This window comes from Hyaena hyaena, unplaced genomic scaffold, assembly GCF_003009895.1.
Source record: "Hyaena hyaena isolate Hyena2069 unplaced genomic scaffold, ASM300989v1 scaffold_183, whole genome shotgun sequence".
Lineage (NCBI taxonomy): Eukaryota > Metazoa > Chordata > Mammalia > Carnivora > Hyaenidae > Hyaena > Hyaena hyaena.
The window spans coordinates 1,702,272-1,713,018 of record NW_024080815.1 but is presented as its reverse complement, the minus strand read 5'-3'; the positions used below and the strand labels follow the sequence as shown (position 1 = coordinate 1,713,018).

Below are 10,747 nucleotides of genomic sequence, written 5' to 3'. Positions count from 1 at the left end.
TGCAAGATGCAACAGTATATAAAAAGGATAAGCATCATAAGTAAAGATCACCTCAGGAATGCAAGGCTGGCTTAACTTTCAAAAAGCAGTTAATGTAACTATATTAAAAAGAAAAAAAAGGATAAAAATCATATGATCATTTCAGTAAATGCAGAAAAACACTTTCACAAAATTCAATACATATTCATGATTAAGAAAAAAAAAAAAGTCTCTCAGCAAACTAATCCTTCAATCTCTGTGTGAGTATGGGTTTTCTAAAAAGCAGATACCAGTGTAGGATCAGACATGCAAGAGATTTATCAGAGGAAATGCTTGCGAGAGAAAATGAGAAGTTCTGGAAGAAGATGAAATATTTGTCGTATCATGATACAAATCTGACTTCAGGTGAAAGAGGAGAGGAGGAAGGTTGGTGGTAGAGAAGCCTCTGAAACTCCAGTGCAGCTTTTAGAATTACATAACGCCTTCAGGGAGTGAGTCCTCAAGCTGAAGTCACCCACCAGAGGAGCCCCACGTCTCCTAGGCACTGGGTGGGAAAAGTCTTTGGGAAGTGTCCTGCTAGCACAAAAAAGTAAGGGAATTCAAAATGTAGCTGCTGGAGCTGTCTGTCAGGCTTTAAGCACTCCACACTTGGAAATCTTAAAGGTATATTCTTCTAGCCACCAAGGTTGTAAAAGGGTATATGTGAAAAACCTAAAACAAACCTCATACTTAATGAAACATAGAACCTTTTCTTCTAAGAACAGGAATAAGTCAAGTATGTCTACGTTTACCACTTTTATTCAGCATTGTACTGAAGGTCTCAGCAATGCAGTAAAGGAAGAAAAAAGCATAAAGCTTGGAAAGGATTAAGTAAATTATTACAAGCATAAGAAACCTACCCCCAAAATCTACCAATTAATAAGAGAATTTAATAGCATTTCAGAATACAAGATCAATATACAAAATGTAACCACATGTCTATATACTAGCCACAAACAATTGGAAAATAAATTGAAAAGTACCCTTTACAAAAGATTTATAAACCAGAAAACATTTTAGAGTAAATTGAAAAAAATATATGCAAGCCCTTTATACTGAAAATTATAAAACATCTCTGGGAAATTAAAGAAGACTCAGATATATGGAGAGATATAACATGCTCATGGACTGGAAGGCTCAATATTGTTAAGATGTCATCTCAAGGTCGATCTACAGATCCAATATAATCCTGTTATGAACTAAATTGTGTGCCCCCCCCAAATTCATATGTTGAAGCCTTTGACCCCCAGTACCTCAGGAAGTGACTGTATCTGGAAACAGGGTCTTTAAGGAGGTGACTGAGTTAAAATAAAGTCATTAGGGTGAGCCCTGTTGCAATCTGACTGGTGTCCTTTACAGAGAGGAAATATGAACACACAGAGACACTGAGGATGCTCACACACAGCGGAAAGACCACGTGAAGACACAGCATGGAGGCCGCCATCGGCAAGCCAAGGAGAAACTAAACCTGCTGACACCTCCAGAACTTCTAGCCTGTGTGAATATACATTTCTGCTGTTTAAGCCACCCACTCTGTGGTATTTTGTTGTGGCAGCTCTATCAAACTCACACAAATCCCCCCCAAATCCCAGAAGGCTTTTTTATAGAAATTGACAAGCTGATTCCAAATGTAAATGGAAAGGCAAAGCGCCCGAAGTAGCCACAACAATCTTGTTAAATCTTTTTTAAAAGTCATAGGACTTACATTGCCTAATTTCAAAACTTACTATCAAGTGACAGTAATCAAGGCAGTGTGGTATTGGTGTAAGCATAGACAAATAGATGTCTAGAGAAAACTGAAATAGACCCATATGTATACAGTCAATTGATTTTTCAAAAAGATGTTAAGACCATTCAATGGGGAAAGAAAAGCCTCTTCAATGAATCAGACAACTGGCTATCTATGTTAAAAAGCAAAATCAAGGGGCACCTGGGTGGCTCAGTGGATTGGGCGTCCGACTTCAGCTCAGGTCATGATCTCACAGCTCGTGGGTTCGAGCCCCGTGTCGGGCTCTGTGCTAACAGCTAGCTCAGAGCCTGGAGCCTGCTTCAAGATTCTGTGTCTCCCTCTCTCTCTGACCCTCCCCTAATCACACTATCTCTCTCTGTCTCTCAAAAAAATAAATAAAAACATTAAAAAAATTTTTTTGAAAAAAAGCAAAATCAAAAATCTCAGACCATATACAAGGATTAATTCAAGATAGTAAAGTGCTGAAACAATAAAATAGAAGAAAATATAGGAGAATATCCTTATGACCTAGGGATAGGGAAAACGTTTCTAAGGAGAGCACAAAATACACTAAATATATAAGAAAAATGATAAATTGGGCTTCACCAAAATTAACAACATCTGCTTATCAAGACATACAATTAAAGGGGGGTGGGGAAGGCAAGTCACAGACCAAAAGAAAATATTTGCAAAACATATACCTCATAAAGAAGTTGTATCAGAAATACGTAAAGAACTACAAATCGGGGCACCTGTGTGGCTCAGTCAGTTAAGCATCTGACTCTTGATTTCAGCTCAGGTAATGATCTCACAGTTCATGAGTTAGAGCCTGACATTGGGCTCCCTGCTGACAGTGCAGAGCCTGCTTGGAATTCTCTGTCTCCCTCTCTTTCTGCCCTTCCCCTGCTCACTCTCTAACTCTCTCTCAAAATAAATAAACATTTTTTTAAAAAGAACTACAAATCAATAATTAAATGACAACTCAATAAAAAAGGGAAAATGGCTAATAAGTACATGAAAAGATGTTCAACATCATTAGTCATCAGAGAAATTAAATTTAAAACCAAAATGAAGTATCACTCCACATCCACTTGAATGGCTAAAATTTAAGACTGATGATACCAGTTGTCAACGAGGATATAGAGCAACTGGAACATTCATACATTGTTGGTAGTTTGTTAATGGTAAAACACTTTTGAAAAAAATTTGTTTTTTTCTTTAATTTAACTTTTTTAGTATTTTAAAATCCTTATTGAGATATAATTGACATATAACATTATATTTGTATACATCATGTATATTACATCCCCATGACTTACTTATTTTATAACTGAAAATGTGTACCTTTTGACTATCTTCACCCATTTCACCCCCTCAAATGTCCCCTGGTCAATCTATTCTCTGTATGTTTGAGAGAATGTAAGTAGATTCTTTTTAAGATTCCACATGTAAGTGAGATCATAGGGTATTTGTCTTTCTCTGTCTGATTTACTCTACTTAGCATAATGCCCTCAAGTTCCATTCATGTTGTCAAAAATGGAAAGATTTCCTTCTTTTTATGGCTGAATAACAGAATAATATTCATGTGTGTATGTGTGTGTGTGCGCGCGCGCGTGTGTGTGTATCACATTTTCTTTATCTATTCACCCATTATTCACCCATTGATGGACACTTAGGTTGCTTCCATGTTTTGGCTATTGTAAATAATGCTACAATGAACACTGGTGTTCAGATATCTTTTTGAGTTAGTGTTTTCATTTCCTTTAGATAAATAACAAGTGGAACTGTCTATTTCTTATAACATTTAACACACTCCTACCTTATGGGCCAACTGTTCCACTTTTAGGTATATACTCAAGTAAAATGAAAGCATGTATCCACAAAAAGACTTGTGCAAAAATATTTATAGTGGCTTTATTCATTTTTCTTTTCTAATTCAAATATAGTTAGCTTATGGTGTTACAGGAGTTTCAGCTTCACAATATAATGATTCAACAATTCCTCAGTGCTCATTGCAGTAAGTGTACCCTTAATCACCTTCACCGGTTTCATGCCCCACCCACTTCCCCTTTGGCAACTACTGGTTTGTTCTCTACAGTAAGAGTCTGTGTTTTTGTTTGTCTCTTTTTTCTGTGTTCATTTATTTTGTTTCTTAAATTCCACATATGAGTGAAATCATTTGGCACTGGTCCTTCTCTGACTGACTTATTTCACTTAGCATTATACCCTCTACATCCCTCCATGCTGTTGCAAATGGCAAGATTTCATTCTTTTTTATGGATGAGTCATATTCATATATATATCTACCACACCTTCTTTATTCATTCATCTATGGATAGACACTTGAGTTGCTTCCATATCTGGGCTACTATAAATAATGTGCCAATAAACATAGAGTTCCATATACCTTTTTAAATTAGTGTTTTTGTTTTCTTTGAGTAAACATCCAGTAGTGGAATAAGTGGATCATATGGTAATTCTATTTTTTAATTTTTGAGAAACCTCCATACTGTTTTCCACAGTGGCTGCACCAGCTTGGATTCCCAAGTGCACAAAGATTCCTTTATCTCCATGTTCTCTACAACACTTATTTCTTCTGCTTTTTATTTTATCCATTCTGACAGGTGTGAGATGATATTGTGGTTTGGATTTGCATTTCCCTGATGATAGGTGATGTTGAGCATCTTTTCATGTGTCTTTTGGCCATCTGTATGTCTTCTTTGGGAAAATGTCTAGTCATGTGTTCTGCCTATTTTTAATTGGATTAAAATTGGAGTTTTAACTGGATTTTGTTTTGGTGTTGAGCTATATGTTCTTTATATATTCTGGATATTATCCGTTTATCAGATATATCATTTGCAAGTATCTTCTATTTAATCAGTTGCTTTTTGTTTTGTTGATGATTTCTTTCACCATGAAAAAAGCTTTTTATTTTGGTATAGTCCCAGTAGTTTAATTTTGAACAGCATATTTATTCTTATATCCCCAAAATGGAATAAACCAAATTCATCAACAAATGAATGCATAAATTGTGGTATATCTAATATGAAATACCACCCATAAAAAGAACATATTACTGATAAACTCAAGAACATGTGTGAATCTTAAAACATAAATTAAGTACAAGAAGCCAGACACAAAATAGCATATACTGTACAATCCATTTATGGTATACTTGAAAACTGGCAAAACTAAACTCTGGTGATAGATATTAGAACACTGTTGTCTCTAGGATGCAATAGGAGTTTGTCTGGAAAGGAGGGGAAGAAGCTTTCTAGAGTGATAGAACTGTTTTCTGTCTTGATCAGTGTTTTGTTGCATGTATAATTTGTCAAAAATCATCAAACTGTACCCATAATGAATTTCACAGTAAGTTAATTGTACCTTAAAAAAGATATGAGTTAAAAATAGAAAAATTGAACTAATAAATACATTTAACAGTTAATTATTTGAAAATAAAGAGCGTAATAAAAAAACTGTTAGATGTAACTCAGAAAAAAGGAGGATTTTACATACATAAAATTAGAAATGAAAAGGAGGAAATAACCAAACTAAGCACTTTTTTTAAAGATAAAAGTTGACTTTGTATAATTCTTTGCAAATAAATTTTGGAAAAGTAGATGAAATGGATAAATTTCTAGCAAAGACAACTTGTCAAAATCAATCCCAGTGGAGACAGAAAGTCCAAACATATAAAATATCAAAGAATAAATAGAGGAAATAGAAAAACAAAATTTCCCACAAAAATGTCCCAGGCCCAGGCTGTTTCTCAGAGAAATTCTATGTTTAAAAATTATTACATGAAGTGAGTATAACATCTATCTGAACCTGAAAATGATTGCATCAACAAAAGAAAACTACAAACCAATTTATCTTATAAATATCAAAACTTAGCAAACAGAAGCAAACAGGACATTAAAACAGTCATCATGGCCAAGTAGAATAGATTCAATAATCTAAAATTCATTAATATTATCCATCACATTAATAGACCTAATAATTATATAAGTATGTATCTAGAAAAATCCAAATTACTACAGTACTAGAAAACCACTACAAAAAAATAATTTAGTACAGTAGGTTATAAAATTAATGTACAAAAATCAGGCCTTACTATAGCCACACAAAAATAAGTTTATATTGGAAAAGAAAACCATCTTTGTGAAAACTAAATAAAATGAAATACCCAGGTGTAAATTTAGCAAGAAATGTCCAGGACCTATAGGAAGAATAACTATAGAATAATTCAAAAATGCACAAAAATAACTTTGCATAGACAAAAGGATATACCACATTCTTAGACAGGAAGACTCAATATCAGAAATTTTAGGTCAAAATAAGTTCATAACATTTCATATAGTTCATAAAGTTAATATAATCCAACAAAAATATGAGTAAGTTTCTTTCTGGAACTAGATCATTTTTTTTTTAATTCATTTGGAAGAACAGACAAGCAAGAATAGCCAAGAGGGAAAAGCCTGAAAAGACAGCTAGAGAGAAATGGGAAAGGGATAGTACTGTCAGATACTAAAATACACTCTAATATCGCTAATTAAAAATGTGGTGGTGTAACATGCATGACCCAGTGGAACAAAATAGAAAATCCAGAAATAGATCCAATTGCATTTGGAAATTTAGTATATTATAAAGGAAGAATCTCAAGTTAGTGGGAAAACGATGACTTTTTTTTTTTAATCAAAAGCATGGGGCTAACTGAATAGACACAGGTAAATGATAAAATTGTACTCATTCCTCAAATCATGTACCAATATAAATTCCAAGTGGATTAGAAACTTAAATGTAATAAATGAATCCATACGAGTATAAAAAAATTATTCTATAATCCAAGAGTGAGGGGAACTTTCATACCTCTGACTCAATATTTAGAAGCCATAAGGGAAAAAATTAAGGAATTTACTACATAAAATGAGAAAAAAAATGTAGCTTACATGGCATAAAATCACCATATGGAAAGTAAAGAGACAAATAACAAACTGGGGGACATTTTTCAACTTTTATTATAAATAGAAGTTTAATATTTACAATATATAAAGAACCTTAAAAAAGAAAGAATGAGGGGTGCCTGGGTGGCTCAGCCAGTTAAGCGTCCAAGTCTAGATTTCTGCTCCTGTCATATCACAGTCATGAGATTGAGCTCCATGTTGGGCTTTGGACTGACAGCATGGAGCCTGCTTGGGAGTCTTTCTCTCCCTCTCTCTGTCTCTCTGCCCTTCCCCCGCTCATCTCTCTCTCTCTCTCTCTCAAAATAAATAAACTTAAAATCAGAAAGAAAGAATGGAAGACTAATAATGCTATAGAGAAAAAAATGCTAGGGAAACATACAGCCAAATCACAGAAAACTAAATGCAAATGTCCTTATCTACATGAAATAATCTTTATTGTGCACATAGTAAGAAAATGGTATATTAAATGGTATATTAAATAATGGTATATTAAAAACACACTAGTACACCATTTTTCACCTATCAGAGTGACAAAAATCCAAAAGATTGATGAGTATTCATTTGACAAGACTTTGAGAAAACAAGCACTCTCATCATTGCTGGTAGAAATCCTAGAGGGGAATTTGGCAATTTTTAGAAAAGTAACATATGCACTCTGACCCTTTGACCCAAGAAGCCTACTTCTAAGCATCTGTCCTAAAGAAACACAGATAAAAACACGAATATATGGACACATGTTTTGAACCCAAAGGTTCATCAGTAGGAGTCTACTGGAGAAACTATGGTATATCCAAATAGTGAAATACTATGCAGCTATAGAAATGAATGCAAACTATCTCTGTATGTAACTATGGCATGAGCTCCAGAATATAGTTCTGTATATGCACACACACACACACACACACACACACACACACACACACGTAAGATTCAGGTATGGCTTTACTTATATAGATAAGTGCAGTAGGAAAAACCATAAAGTAGATAAAATGTTGTCTAAAGGGCAAGGAGGGAAAGGGAGTTTGGGATAGAAGTTATTATTCTGTGAATAATATAATACTTCTGTGAAGTATTATTCTGTGAATAATACCTCGTTTTTTATTTTATTATTTTGTTCTTGAAGTATATAGCCGACAAACAATGTTATATGAGTTTCAGGTGAACAGCATAGTGAATTGACAATTCTATATAATACACATTGATCACCGTGAGTGTAGGTTTTTTAGATTTGACCCAAGAGGCCTACTTCTAAGAAAATGAGACACGAAAATGTTTTAGGTGATTATAAATAGTGTTAAATCAGAATGAAAAAACAACAACCCACAATTCCTAAAACAAAAGCAAAATAAAATAAATGGACCTAACTGTGCATTGAGATGATAGCCTAATGATGCAGAGGTATTTATTTTAAGTGGTTTGAAAATACAATAGTTCCTAAGAACTATTTTCATTAATCCTATTTTGGCATGATTTTTCTAAAATCTATATAATAAGGTAAAGCAAATAAGCAATTACACTATTGGTATTAAGAACCAAGACTTTCAGCATCAGAGGAAAATATTCAAAATAAAATTGAAGGGTTAAGCAAAGCCCTGAATTTTAAATTTGGGTTGGAAGTATTAGTATAAACTCATAATACATTTTCTCTTTAAGAGAGAGTTCCATTTCCAAGCTTGGACACCTTTTGTTTCCAGAAAATGCTGACTGGGGACATAGTCATGTCAGAACTCAGGAAGCAACTCAAGAAAGAGGTTCACAGTGGTCAGAGATGAAAACATCAGCACAAAAGAGAAGAACAGCTGCAATGGATTGAAACACATGGAATATGCTTAAGTCCATAAGTTCCTTCCTACCATAAAACAAAAAATCTCATTGGTCACCTCTGGACGATTTAAGGGAACCAACACACTATTCTGAATGTAGGTAAGTAGAGGGAAAGAATCAAACATTCAACCTATTTGTCCTGATTAAGCTATTTCATAAGTTAACTAAATAGTGGTTGAGAAAAGAGTTCTCTCTATAGAAATAGTCCATATAATAAATGACCAAGGAATGACAGAATTAGAATGCCACCATTTTGCAAAGACCCGAATGAAGCTGAACAATGACTATTAATGGTTGTTACATCACCAAAAAAGAGACAACCGGTCATGTGTGCTGGCCGATAGAACATATAACAATACTTTCAATGTAGTCTTGCAAAGAAAGAAAGAAATCTGAATCGGCCAAGTCATTAGGTCTAGCTGCCATTTTATGGGAAATACAGGGGACAAAGGAACAAGGTAAATGATACCAGAGGGATGCAATCCGATCTACAAAATAAGAAATGACCTGGTCTCTTCAATAAACGAAATATAAGGGAATAAAAACAAAGGCAGGGGAATCTATAAATTGCAGAGATAAAGAGAAATATCAACCACTCGCAATGTGTGAATCTTAATCAGATCCTAATTCAACTGGAAAAAATAGACAATTGTGGAAATTTGAACACTGGATATTTGATGATATTAATAATTTATTAATTTTTTCAATGTGATAATAATGTTAAGACTTCTTTTAAAAAGCTCTTATCATTTACAAAAGCATACGGAAGGATTTACAGATGACATTATTTCGGGGATGTGTGTTAAATACTCTGGCAGGGGGAGGGGTGTAGATAAAACAAAAGTGGCTGTGAGTTTATTTTGTGTCTGGATAATAGGTACATGAAGATATCACTGTACTATTCTGCCTAATTTTGTGAATTTTTCAATTTGTTATAAAAACTGCTTAATGCAAGAAGTTCATAGATTGGGTAATTACTATATGTTGGTGAAGGTAGGCCTTTTGAAAGTAGAGAAGTAATCAGGAAAATCCATTAACTGCAGATAACTCACCCAAAGTGTATCCTGTCACTTTAGGCGGGCTCTTTTTCACTGGGGCTGGATTAGCTGTTTAACAAATGCTCCACACGGAGTATGTATGCCCACAACTCTCCGTTGGAGAGGCTCCTGCACCATGGGCCCAGGCCACCTTCCTGGACTAAATCACCTTTTCCTAAAAGCTGGTCTAAGGCATTCTGCCAGGCCAAGGTCATTCGGTAGGCACACTGCTGCTCCAGTAACATACCTCAGACCCTTGGGTGGCTCAATCCCTCTCCCACCATGAAGTTTTCTCCGGCCAGGCCTGACCATAGAGCCCTTTCCTTCTCCAGTTTTCAATCATTAATTTTGCACCAAAAATTCGCTGCCTGTGTTACCAGCATAGTCTGTTTCTTGAGAAACAAACAAACAAAACAATCAAAATCATGTGTGTGCACACAGGCGCGCGCACACACGCACGCACACACACACACACACACAGTCACTAGCAGTCTCTTACAAGAATAGGCACCAGTGCTGGCTTCAGCAGCACATATACTAAAATTGGAACAACACAGAAGAGATTAGCATAGCCCCTGCACAAGGATGACATGCAAATTCATGAAGCTTCCAGATTTAAAATTAAAGAAGAGGCACCTTATACCTATCATCTGCTGTGTCACTCCCTGCTTACCTCTTTGCATTCAAATATGCACAATGACCCTGAGAGGAGCTATTATTATCCTATTTTACAGATGAGGAAATGGAGGTAGAAGCTTAAGCAAAACCACGCAGCTTGTAAATGGCAGAGCTGGGATTTAAATCCAGGTCTACCTGCTTGCAAAGCATGTTTATTTAACCATAAATTGCCTGAATTGCCTTCTTTAGCAGCAAAGTGGCTATTCAATCAGTGCTCGCTGGGAGCTACATGAATCTAACTGAGAACTTCAGGCATCCTGCTCATGTCTTCCCTTTCACATCTTCTTTATGTCCTAATGTCAGGCATCCCCTCTGCTCCCTGGACTGGAGCGGCTGAAGGATGCTTTCCACCGGACCTGGAAGAATACGAACACATCTGGAAGGAGGCTGCTGCCAAGCAAACCACCCTCCCCCCAGAGTGCGGACAGGATGAGGCGGCTATAAATATTCACAGGAGTGTGAAGAGATTCTCTCCCCTGGGCTCCCTTTGCAAAAGG

The 10,747-nt window shown here is 35.4% G+C and overlaps 1 non-coding gene across 1 annotated transcript; it reads left to right on the top strand.

The window, feature by feature from the left end:
• The first annotated feature begins 10,085 nt into the window (after positions 1-10,085).
• On the top strand, positions 10,086-10,192 carry LOC120237546. Its single transcript, XR_005529982.1, has one exon. It is a non-coding gene; the product is annotated as a U6 spliceosomal RNA (small nuclear RNA).
• Positions 10,193-10,747: the final 555 nt, after the last annotated feature.